Genomic DNA, 13,049 nt, shown 5'->3' with positions numbered 1-13,049 from the left:
TATTGAATTTGTGATCTTTGATTAGTAAAACTATCTATTGCAGGCAGTGGTCTCTTTCACCTCTGTCATCTAGATGATAAGAGGCGACTCGTTCAAAATGTGGGAGGGAGACAAAAGTGTAGTCTATCATTGTACATTTTGACGTGGAATAGTAGGAGGCTGCTGGTGGAGTGTCTTCCCAAAACCTACTGTTCAGGGCTCTTAAGTTCATTTGTTCGAGACCATCCATCAAGTTTATTCCAGTCTTGGTTACGCGGCTCTGATTGTTTTCTCTTGTGCTTGTAAATCCCTAATTGAAGATTGCACTGCTGCAGACTCATCAGAAGAGGTGCCAAGCAAGAATAGATTCAAGTCCCCAGAGAGGATGATGTTTACTGTTTCTCCCTCACTTATGCATTCCACCAGTTCATGAACTAACTGCAGAGTTGCTTTGGTTTTATGCTTTGGTTTTATGCCTAGGGTGAATGTAGGCATTGACAATTAATATCTCAATTGCCTAGTTCTCCACGATTGTGGTGATTGCAACAGCGTTGGTAGATGGCAGAATGGGATGTAGGGGGCTTGCTGAAACAATGCGAGCTAATGAAACGCAAGTAGCTAGGCCAGCCTGCAGATGGTCGAACGTAGCCCTCTTGCGACGGGCGTAAAGAAGCACATGCATCCCTGCAGATGGTATGGTTCCACCAGACAAATTTCCGGCATCAGGATAATGTTAAAGGTTCTAATGTAACGAAGGAAGTCCTGATCTAAAGTCTTGCTCATGAGACTATTAACATGCTAGGAGCAAAGTCGAAGAAGTTCTTTGCTGGACAAAGCGGGTCATTCCGACCCTGGCGGTCGGTGGCCGCCAGGGCCACCGACCACGGGAGCACCGCCAACAGGCTGGCGGTGCTCCTACGAGCATTCTGACCGCGGCGGTTTAGCCGCGGTCAGACGCGGAAAGCCAGCGGTCTCCCGCTGACTTTCCGCCGCTCGTAGGAATCCTCCATGGCTGCGGAGCGCGCTCCGCAGCCATGGAGGATTCCGACTCCCCCTCCCGCCATCCAGTTCCTGGCGGTTCTCCCGCCGGGAACCGGATGGCGGGAGGGGGAGTTGCGGGGGCCCCTGCCGTTCCCATGCCAGTGGCATGGGCTCGGCAGGGGCCCCCGTAAGAGGGCCCCTAAAAGTATTTCAGTGTCTGCAAAGCAGACACAGAAATACGCGACGGGTGCAACTGCACCCGTCGCACCTTCCCACTCCGCCGGCTCTATTACGAGCCGGCGTCATCGTGGGAAGGGAGTTTTCCCCTGGGCTGGCGGGCGGTCTTGCGAAGACCGCCCGCCAGCCCAGGGGAAAACTCGGAATACCCTCCGCGGTCTTTCGACCGGGGAGCGGTATTTCGGAGGGGGGAAGTCTGGCGGGCGGCCTCCGCCGCCCGTCAGACTCAGAATTAGGGCCAAAGTGTCTTCCTCTTCTTCCAGAACTTGTCATTGATTCCCGTGTTGGTTGTTAATTTTTCTGGAAATCTACCCGAGATCAGTGTCCAGATATTATGGGTCTGATACATTCAGACGGCCCTATGTGCATCTGGGGTAGTCCTTGTTCTTGTCCTCGTCCTCCTGGGAGAATGCCCCAGTGCATCTTTGAGGACAGAGTGGGTTTGGTTGTTCAAACCCTCTTGCTAACTGACCCAGTCCAGAGGTAGCAAGGTAGAGGGATACCCAGGTGTATGGTATGGAATGATTTTTATACCCCAGTCCTCAAAGACAGCTCTTTCAGTGAGGATTTTCTGAGTGATTGCAGTTGTAGTTGCCTTGATGGCTTCGCTCAGCAACAGTGTTTCAGAGTGAATAAGTTCTACTGCCAGGACGTCCATTGTACATAAACTAAGTAGCTGTGGTGGGGATGCGTGATTCCAATAGAAGGATACTTCCGCTTTTCAGGGTGTCTCTCTTACCTCTTGATTTGTAGTTTGCTTTAAACAAAAGGGTGTTTGTATCTGATTGCCTAGACACCTCCTGAGTTTGAGGGTTCTGAGCTCCCACGCAGTCTTGCTTGGGCCATATTCTGTCACGATTGACAGGGTTCTGTCCGCCTGCCCTTGTATTAATGGGTGCACCCTTAGTCTGAGGCGGTGTGTGCTGAGCCGATAGACTGTGATGTTCGGGCTGCTTGTATGTTCCCTCTTCAGTGTGCCCTGCAACTGAACCAACTTCCGTGTGGTTGTTGGCGATCTGGACTGCCGCTTCCTCGGCGATGTGCATAATTTCTGAGCAGCTAGCCCTGATTGCGGATTCCAGCGACACTGTGCTGGGTTCTCGACATATTCTTTCCAAGACCAGAGTGTCAGCATCAGGTAAAGCTGGGACTGGAATCGTAGAGGGAGGCGGTATGGCCACACCCCTAGAGTCCATTGCTTTGCATTCTGACCCACCTCCTATTTTTGCTTTACTTGTTAGTTCTACTGAAAAGCTCTCTTTTGTGCACTAGTATGGTGCACTAGCTGAAGAGGTGGTGCTGCCATGGGAAGAAGCTGGGATTACCAGAGGGTTTCTAGCAGTTGTTTGCAGGTATCACCGTTCATCAGCCAGGCTAGCTTGAATCTGGTGGCACAGCAAGCACGGCACCCACGTCTGAGCATACCCTTCCCACTTGGGGCGACAAATACAAAAACAACAGATGATGGACGGAATGCAGAACAAATCGTGGCATGGTGAGCAAAGAAAACGATGGATTAAACCTAGATCTCTGTGACTGGGGGTGAATGTTTGATTTGCTCTGCATTCCGTCCATCATCTGTTCTTTTTGCATTTGCTCTTCATGCAATGGCATATTTTGCGTGTTTTGAACAGGAGTGCAACTGCTGAGAACCCTGTTTTAAATCCTTGCATAAACTACTAAGCATGGATGGGAGGGAGGATAGTTTTACCCACAATTGGGCCGCATCCACAGCTAACTTGTGCGCTAATTGAGTTGGACTGTACCTGTGTGAAGAGAAGCTTCAGATCGCCTAATTCCCCGTCAATGCCCATGACGAAGAATGCCAGGCTAATTAAATAGGACAGAGTTCCTCAGCAGGATTCTAACTTTTTGAAATCTGATCCTGAAATAGGCTTGATAATTGTGACATCTGTCAGTTGAAGGCACACCTCAGCACCAGAGATCACTGCACCCCCTGAAAGCGCAAACAATTGTATGCAACAGGTAGAAAGCTTTGTTGAATGGCAACTCACCTAAAAAACGCTAGTGCCAGAGCTCTCCTGGGAAGATAGCGATTGTATGAGATAATTCAATGATGACTTTGCAAAACAGTGCCAACAAGATGTCTTCAAGAAACTCGATGAACGTTTCCTGGTATCCAGGTGAAAAGCATGGCTGTTATTTCGGCAGAGTTAGCTAACTCTGGCTATTATCACAAACTCTTAATCAGGAGGGCTTGTTGGCTATGTCTCGCCACCTTAAAGCTCGAAGCACAATTAAAGGAGATGAACTGCTCATTGTCAGGCTCTGCGTTATTCAGTCAGCACACTGATGACAAAATGCTGAAAGAGGGAACAGAGACCCTGAAGACACTACTAGAATTGGCTCTTTGTTTCCCACTCCACTGGGGAAGGCAGTATTGTTGCGTCTGACAGAGTATACAGCAATTACAAAAGATGGAGGGTTGTTGAATATTGTACCTTGTGGATGCATGTTTCAAGCCCATTCCACCGCCAGTTCCTCTGAAACTTTCATCAACGCACCAACTTACCATTCTGAGAAATGAAGAATCAATTTCATTGTCAAAACGTGCAATAGAGCTGGTACCGAACTGATAGAAAGGCCAGGTGGTTTACTCTAGGTACGTTCTTGTACAAAAGAAATAACAGAAAAGGGAGATTATACCAATATTGTTCACAAACAAGTTTACCAGGAAAAAGAAATTCAGAATGCTCACTGCATCAAATAATTGCAAATTCAAAGAACAACAATTGGATGTGTGCAATAGATTTTCAAGGCACATATTTGCGCATACCAGAAGTGCCTCAACGCAAAGTACATATGATACATGTTATAAAACAACCACTATCAATACACATGCCAATTGGTCTAAAATCAGCTCCTCACATGTTTTCAAGATGCACAGCAGTCATAGCTGCCCATTTAAGAAAGGAGGGAATTGTAATCTATCTCTATCTATGCAATTGACTTCTAAAAGCCAATGGCTATGGAAAGTCAAACAGGTTCTACTTGTGATGTCCAATTTACTTTGGAAGTTAGGTCTTCAGATCAAGCTCCACAAATCAGCTTTCACTCCATTTCAAAAACTGATCTACCTGGAGGCTACGATAGAAACTAAGAAAGGAAAAGTGTTTTCTATTTTAATGAAAGAGCATCATCTGTTTTAGGCAAGTACCATCTGTTGAGGAACATCACCAACCCATCAGCAATACAAATCTCCTTTCTTATAGGTGCTATAGCATCTTGTAATTAAACTATCCCACATGCAAGGTTGCTCATGAAATCTCTCCAACAATGCCTAGATGACCATTGGTTTCAGAAGAGACATCTGTACAAACAATATTCACAAATGCATCTCTAATAGGATGAGGTGCTAACCTGGATCATCCATCAACTCAAGAGCATGGACAGAGTGGGAGAGGACTTTTCATTATAACCAATTGGCACTAAGAGTGGCTCATCTAGCTGTAAAAGCTTTATCCCATCCCTACGAAGGGGATCAACAGTTCTGATCCAGACAGATAAAACTACTGCCATGTATTACATAAACAAGCAGGGAGGCACAAGTTCAAGGTTGCTATCCACAGAAGCGCAGGCCAATATGGCATTGGACCCTGGCAGGAATCTGTTGTTAATAGCAATATACATTCCAGAGGCAATGAATCAACAAGTGGGCTTTCTCATTCGCTATTAGAAAGACAATCATAAGTGGGTCCAAGACGATGGGCTCCTACTTGACATCTTCAAAGAGTGGGGAACACCTTCCATAGCCCTCTTCTCAATGGCCCAAAACAGATAATGAAGAGACCTTGCATTCAAGTTAGTAAAACAAGGCTAACCAGGCCATGCCCCTTTGTTGAACTGGTCAGAAAGTTTTCTGTATGCCTTACTTCTGATACCTTTAGTCCCTTCTGTAGTAGTGAAACTGAGAACTGGCCTCAGCAAAAATGGTTCTAATAGATCAGAACCCCAAATTGGCAGAGGAAGTGCTGCTACCTGGACCTTATATGGATGTCCATCAGGCCTCGCAGGAGACTACATTCCGGAACCAACCAACCAACCAATCTTCTGCCCCAACTTCAGGGACAAATTCAACACCCAAACCTAACCGTTATATTTGGCAGAATGGCCCCTGAAATCAGACAGAATGGTCAATTGCAATTTCCTCTGCCATGACTAGAAATTTTGAAAGAAACAAAACTTAATTCTACAAGAGCATTTTATTCTGTGAAATGGAACTAGATCTGAATATGGTGCTAGAATAATGGACATTATTATTCTTTATCTGCTGCATTTAACTCAGTCTTACCTGCAATGTTCAATCAGCAATAATTACAGCCTGCAGAAAATAACCAAACCAAATATTATTTTTCCCAGTTCTTGATATTAGGGATTTTTGGGACTCAAGAAAACCTTCTAGCCAATCAGATGACCTGCTCCACAGGAATTTAATCTTATTCTGTAAAAAATGAGAGGCCCTCCTATTGAGGCACTCCACAAAGCTACGCTGCAAAGATCTTTCCTGGAAAGCAGCCTTTTCTGTGGCCATGTCCTCCATGAGTGAATGGGTGAGTCAGTGCCTGTATTGGTGAGTGAGCGGATGTATCACAAGGTTTTTGCATAAGTGTGTGGATGTGTCAGTGCCTTTATGGGAGAGTGAATGGATGTGTGAGTAGCTATATCGGTTACTCACTGGATTTGTTAGTGTGTGCAATGATGAGTGACTGGGTGTATGAGTTGCTGCATGGGTAAGTGGGTGTGAGTGGTTGTTTGGATGAGTTAGTGGATGTCTGTTGTGGGTACACTAGCACATCCAAGAGCTCGATTACAGTAAGATCCTGTTGCTTGCAACATTCTGACTTATTTGGGTATATTCATTACATCCTTGAATAGTAAGTTTGCAATAACCAATGCATGTTAAATGTCTCATTTATTTTAACCAATGCTTGTTGATTATGCACGTTGTATTCCACTTGCTCCAACTGTAACTACTAAAACATGTGCTCTTCACAATGTGATCTGTATTGAACATGTGCCACAATCAGAAGGATAATTGCTCATTTCCTTAACAAGCAATCAACTGCCAAAAACACGTGCACATTTGATTATTTAAGGATGCTTGTGAGTCTGAGCCCTTGCTTGGCTTTGTACCTATTACTCTGCTCGCCTGTTTCTAGTCAAGTCAAGCTCCTTGTCCTTCAGCCTGCCTCCACTCGAGTTGCAGTGCAAGTCAAGTTCCTTGTTCTCCAGTCAAGTTCCAGTGTAAGTCGAGTTCCTTGTTCTCCAGCCTGTCTCCAGTTGAGTTCCAGTGTTCCTCGTTCTTTGACCAGCTTCCACCAGATATCCAGCATTTTCTGTCCTCTGCCTCCTGCCAACAATCCCGTATTTTCTGTAAAAAGGGAGAAAATAAGAAAGGTGAAAAAACCCAGTTTGGGTTCTTCTGAAATTTTCAAGCAAGTAACTTCATGTTCGATGGCATCTGTCGCTGTAGATATGCATGTTTTGCATAGCTCGCCATCTGGTGTTGGGTCGGAGTGTTACAAGTTGTTTTTCTTCGAAGAAGTCTTTCGAGTCACGGGACCGAGTGACTCCTCCTTTTGTCTCCATTGCGCATGGGCGTCGACTCCATCTTCGATTGTTTTTTTTTCCGCCATCGGGTTCGGACGTGTTCCTGTCACTCCGAGTCTCGGAACGGAAAAACAGCTAAATTTCGGAAGATTTTCGTCGGTATTGTTGCGTTCGGGATCGGCGTAGTTAGAATCAACACCGCATCGAAGATCGAAGAGCTCCGGAGCCCTTCGGGGTAGTTTTCGATCCCCCGTCGGGGCCTGCTCGGCCCGACCGCGTGTAGAAGAACGCCGATGGAACGGACCCCATTCCGTTTCTGTCCCAAATGCCACAACAAATACCCCTATACAGACCAACACTTGGTCTGTAACCTGTGCCTGTCACCTGAGCACAGTGAAGACACTTGCGAGGCCTGTCGTGCGTTCCGGTCCCGAAAAACACTCCGAGACCGTCGAGCCAGAAGACTTCAAATGGCGTCCACGCCGACAGCCCACCGAGAGTTCGAGATACAAGAAGAGGAAGAACCTTTTCGATACACGAATCGGACTCCGAGGAATTCGACGATCCACGAACCGTGAGTAAGACGTCGAAAACCACTCATAAGAAGATTGTCAAGGCCCAGGGGACGCCACTGCCACCAGGCCATGGCTCCACCCATAAATTCGGTGACCGACCGTCGGCACCGAAAAAGGCCCAAACAGTGCCGAGACAATCCGACTCCGGTCGAGACACCGGCACACAGCCTTCTCGGGACCGAGAAAGTGCTGGAGACATACATCGACACCGAGATAGCGGTGTAGACACGGCTCGACGCCGAGACAGCGGCACCGACGAAGATCGACGCCGAGATGTTTCGACTCCGAAAAAGAAAAAAGTCACCTTGGAGCCGAAAAAAGATGCAGACAGGGTTTCGGTGCCAAAACAACCTGCAACCGACCCAGTTTCAGGCTCTTATACAGAAGAGCAATCAATGACCTCCCAAATGCGAAAGCATAGGTTTGAGGAAGACCTGCAATCCACCGATGTAGACCATACGCAGAAACGTATTTTTATACAGCAGGGGACAGGAAAGATAAGCACCCTTCCACCTATTAGGAGAAAGAGAAGACTGGAATTTCAAACTGACCAAACACCACAAACAAAAATGGTGAAAAAGGTTACTCCGCCACCCTCTCCTCCACCTATAATTCACGTCTCACCAGCACAAACTCCATCACATTCCCCGGCTCACACCACCATGAGCCAAGGTGACCAGGATCAGGACGCATGGGACTTATACGACGCCCCTGTGTCAGATAACAGTCCGGAGGCATACCCTACAAAGCCATCACCACCAGAAGACAGTACTGCATATTCTCAGGTGGTGGCTAGAGCAGCACAATTCCACAATGTAAGCCTCCACTCAGAACAAGTCGAGGATGACTTTCTATTCAACACCCTCTCTCCGCCACCCACAGCTCCTACCAAAGCCTGCCTATGCTCCCTGGTATGCTTCGGCACGCAAAAGACATCTTTAAGGAGCCGGTCAAAAGTAGGGCAATCACACCAAGGGTGGAAAAAAAGTATAAAGCGCCTCCTACAGACCCTATTTTCATCACTACACAGCTGCCACCAGATTCTGTTGTTGTAGGAGCAGCTAGGAAAAGGGCCAACTCCCACACATCTGGGGACGCACCACCCCCAGATAAGGAAAGCCGCAAGTTCGATGCAGCTGGAAAGAGAGTCGCAGCACAAGCTGCAAACCAGTGGCGCATCGCTAACTCTCAGGCACTACTTGCGCGCTATGACAGAGCCCATTGGGATGAGATGCAACATCTCATTGAACATCTACCCAAAGACCTACAAAAGAGGGCAAAGCAAGTGGTTGATGAAGGACAGAACATTTCAAACAACCAGATACGCTCCTCCATGGATGCAGCAGACACAGCTGCAAGAACAATAAATACATCTGTGACCATCAGAAGGCATGCATGGCTACGAACGTCTGGGTTTAAACCAGAGATTCAGCAGGCAGTTCTCAATATGCCATTCAACGAAAAAGAACTGTTCGGTCCAGAAGTGGACACGGCGATTGAGAAACTTAAAAAAAACACGGACACTGCTAAAGCCATGGGCGCACTCTACTCCCCGCAGAGCAGAGGAAATTACAGCACCTTCCGCAAAACACCCTTTAGAGGGGGGTTTCGGGGTCAAGCCACACAAGCCAGTACCTCACAGGCAACAACATCCAGTTACCAGGGACAGTACAGGGGAGGCTTTCGGGGCCAATATAGAGGAGGGCAATTCCCTAGGAATAGGGGAAAATTTCAAAGCCCCAAAACCCCTACAACTAAGCAGTGACTCACATGTCACTCACCCCCTCCACACAACACCAGTGGGGGGAAGAATAGGTCATTATTACAAAGCATGGGAGGAGATCACTACAGACACTTGGGTTCTAGCAATTATCCAAAATGGTTATTGCATAGAATTTCTACAATTCCCTCCAAACATACCACCGAGAGCACAAAATTTATCAAAACATAATTCCGAGCTCCTGGAGATAGAAGTTCAAGCACTATTGCAAAAGAATGCAATCGAGTTAGTACCAAACACACAAATAAACACAGGAGTTTATTCACTGTACTTCTTAATACCAAAGAAGGACAAAACGCTAAGACCAATCCTAGACCTAAGAGTACTAAACACATACATCAAATCAGACCACTTTCACATGGTCACACTACAAGAAGTGTTACCATTGCTGAAACTACACGACTACATGACAACATTAGACCTCAAAGACGCGTATTTCCATATACCAATACATCCATCGCACAGGAAATACCTAAGGTTTGTATTCAAAGGAATACACTACCAATTCAAGGTACTGCCTTTCGGTTTAACAACCGCACCAAGAGTCTTTACCAAATGTCTAGCAGTAGTCGCTGCACACGTCAGAAGGCAGCAAATACATGTATTCCCGTATCTAGACGACTGGCTAATCAAGACCCATTTGTTAATAACGTGCTCACACCACACAAATCAAATCATACAAACCCTCTACAAACTAGGGTTCACAGTCAACTTCGCAAAATCCAACATTCTGCCATGCAAGGTACAACAATACCTAGGAGCCATAATAAACACAACAATAGGAGTGGCCACTCCAAGTCCACAAAGAATTCAAAATTTCAACAACATCATACAACGCATGTATCCAACACAAAGAATACAAGCAAAGATGATATTACAACTCCTAGGCATGATGTCTTCATGCATAGCCATTGTCCCAAACGCAAGACTGCACATGAGGCCCTTACAACAGTGCCTAGCATCACAGTGGTCACAAGCACAGGGTCACCTTACAGATCTGGTGTTAATAGACCGCCAAACTTACCTCTCGCTTCTATGGTGGAACAATATAAATTTAAACAAAGGGCGGCCTTTCCAAGACCCAGTGCCACAATACGTAATAACAACAGATGCTTCCATGACAGGGTGGGGAGCACACCTCGATCAACACAGCATACAAGGACAATGGAACGTACATCAAACAAAACTGCATATAAATCACCTAGAACTGCTAGCAGTTTTTCAAGCACTAAAGGCTTTTCAACCAATAATAGTTCACAAATACATTCTCGTCAAAACAGACAACACGACAACAATGTATTATCTAAACAAACAAGGGGGGACGCACTCAACGCAATTGAGCCTGCTGGCACAAAAGATATGGCGTTGGGCAATTCACAACCAAATTCGCCTAATAGCACAATTTATCCCAGGAATTCAGAATCAACTCGCAGACAATCTCTCTCGAGATCACCAACAGGTCCACGAATGGGAAATTCACCCCCAAATTCTGAACACTTACTTCACGCTCTGGGGAACACCTCAAATAGACTTGTTTGCGACAAAAGAGAACGCAAAATGCCAAAACTTCGCATCCAGATACCCACACAGGCAGTCCCACGGCAATGCCCTATGGATCAACTGGTCAGGGATATTTGCCTACGCTTTTCCTCCTCTCCCTCTCCTTCCTTATCTGGTAAACAAACTCAGTCAAAACAAACTCAAACTCATATTAATAGCACCAACTTGGGCAAGGCAACCCTGGTACACAACGCTGCTAGACCTATCAGTAGTACCCCACATCAAACTGCCCAACAGGCCGGATCTGTTAATACAACACAACCAAACGATCAGACACCCAGATCCAGCATCGCTGAATCTAGCAATCTGGCTCCTGAAATCCTAGAATTCGGACACTTACAACTTACCCAAGAATGTATGGAAGTCATAAAGCAAGCCAGAAGGCCGTCCACCAGGCACTGCTATGCCAGTAAATGGAAGAGGTTTGTTTGCTACTGCCATATTAATCAAATCCAACCATTACACGCAACCCCAAAACATGTAGTGGGTTACTTGCTTCACTTACAAAAATCTAAACTAGCTTTCTCTTCCATTAAAATACACCTTGCAGCAATATCTGCATACCTGCAGCCTACCTATTCAACTTCCCTATATAGGATACCAGTCCTTAAAGCATTCATGGAGGGCCTTAAAAGAATTATTCCACGAAGAACACCACCTGTTCCTTCATGGAACCTAAATGTTGTCTTAACTAGACTTATGGGTCCACCTTTTGAACCCATGCACTCCTGCGAAATACAGTTCCTAACATGGAAGGTTGCATTTCTCATCGCCATTACCTCTCTAAGAAGAGTAAGCGAGATTCAGGCATTTACAATACAAGAACCTTTTATACAACTACACAAAAATAAGGTCGTCCTAAGGACTAATCCTAAATTTCTACCAAAAGTTATTTCACCGTTCCATCTAAATCAAACAGTGGAACTTCCAGTGTTCTTCCCACAGCCAGATTCCGTAGCTGAGAGGACACTACATACTTTAGATGTCAAAAGAGCATTAATGTATTACATTAACAGAACAAAGAGCATCAGGAAAACTAAACAGCTATTTATTGCATTCCAAAAACCTCATGCAGGAAACCCAATATCAAAACAAGGTATAGCCAGATGGATAGTTAAATGCATCCAAATTTGCTACCTTAAAGCTAAACGACAACTGCCCATTACACCAAGGGCACACTCAACCAGAAAGAAAGGTGCTACCATGGCCTTTCTAGGAAACATCCCAATGCAAGAAATATGTAAGGCAGCCACATGGTCTACGCCTCACACATTCACCAAGCACTACTGTGTAGACGTGTTATCCGCACAACAAGCCACAGTAGGTCAAGCCGTATTAAGAACATTGTTTCAGACTACTCCCACTCCTACAGGCTGAGCCACCGCTTTGGGGAGATAACTGCTTACTAGTCTATGCAAAACATGCGTATCTACAGCGACAGATGCCATCGAACTGAAAATGTCACTTACCCAGTGTACATCTGTTCGTGGCATCAGTCGCTGTAGATTCGCATGTGCCCACCCGCCTCCCCGGGAGCCTGTAGCAGTTCGGAGGGTACCTTCAACTATTTGTATATATATTATTTTTACCTTAAATAGGTACATACTTAGTCACTCCATTGCATGGGCACTATTACTACAATACAACTCCTACCTCACCCTCTGCGGGGAAAAACAATCGAAGATGGAGTCGACGCCCATGCGCAATGGAGACAAAAGGAGGAGTCACTCGGTCCCGTGACTCGAAAGACTTCTTCGAAGAAAAACAACTTGTAACACTCCGACCCAACACCAGATGGCGAGCTATGCAAAACATGCGAATCTACAGCGACTGATGCCACGAACAGATGTACACTGGGTAAGTGACATTTTCATTCAAGGTAAAGAAAGATTATTTGCTTAAATGAAATAAAACAGTGTGATTTATAGTTTGAGTGGGAATCTAATATGCTGCTAAACAGACATTAAGGAAATACATATTTACTGTAACAAGCATTCCCCTGAGAATTAGGAGATAGGAAATAGAGAGTTATCAAAACTATTATTGGCAAGACACTACACCAGAACACAAATAAGCCCTTTAGTCAAGTTGATTGTTTTTGAGTTTGGATATTGCTTCAGAGACTCTGAAAATATTGTAAAAAGAGGAAGAGACGTGTTCAGCCTTATAGGAACATATGCACAATGTGTCAACAATAACTAACATTATGCAATGTACAATAGTTTATGGAAGTCCAACGTATTAATGAATTAATTATTTTGCAGCCCAGAATTCTAAAAACCAAGAACCTAGTATTTTGAGAAATCAGAAGTCTTGACACCCAACACGACACCCAGTCCAGTGTCCAGCAGTCCAATCCTGCAGTC

Source organism: Pleurodeles waltl, chromosome 4_1, assembly GCF_031143425.1.
Source record: "Pleurodeles waltl isolate 20211129_DDA chromosome 4_1, aPleWal1.hap1.20221129, whole genome shotgun sequence".
Lineage (NCBI taxonomy): Eukaryota > Metazoa > Chordata > Amphibia > Caudata > Salamandridae > Pleurodeles > Pleurodeles waltl.
Note: the sequence above shows the minus strand (reverse complement) of the source record.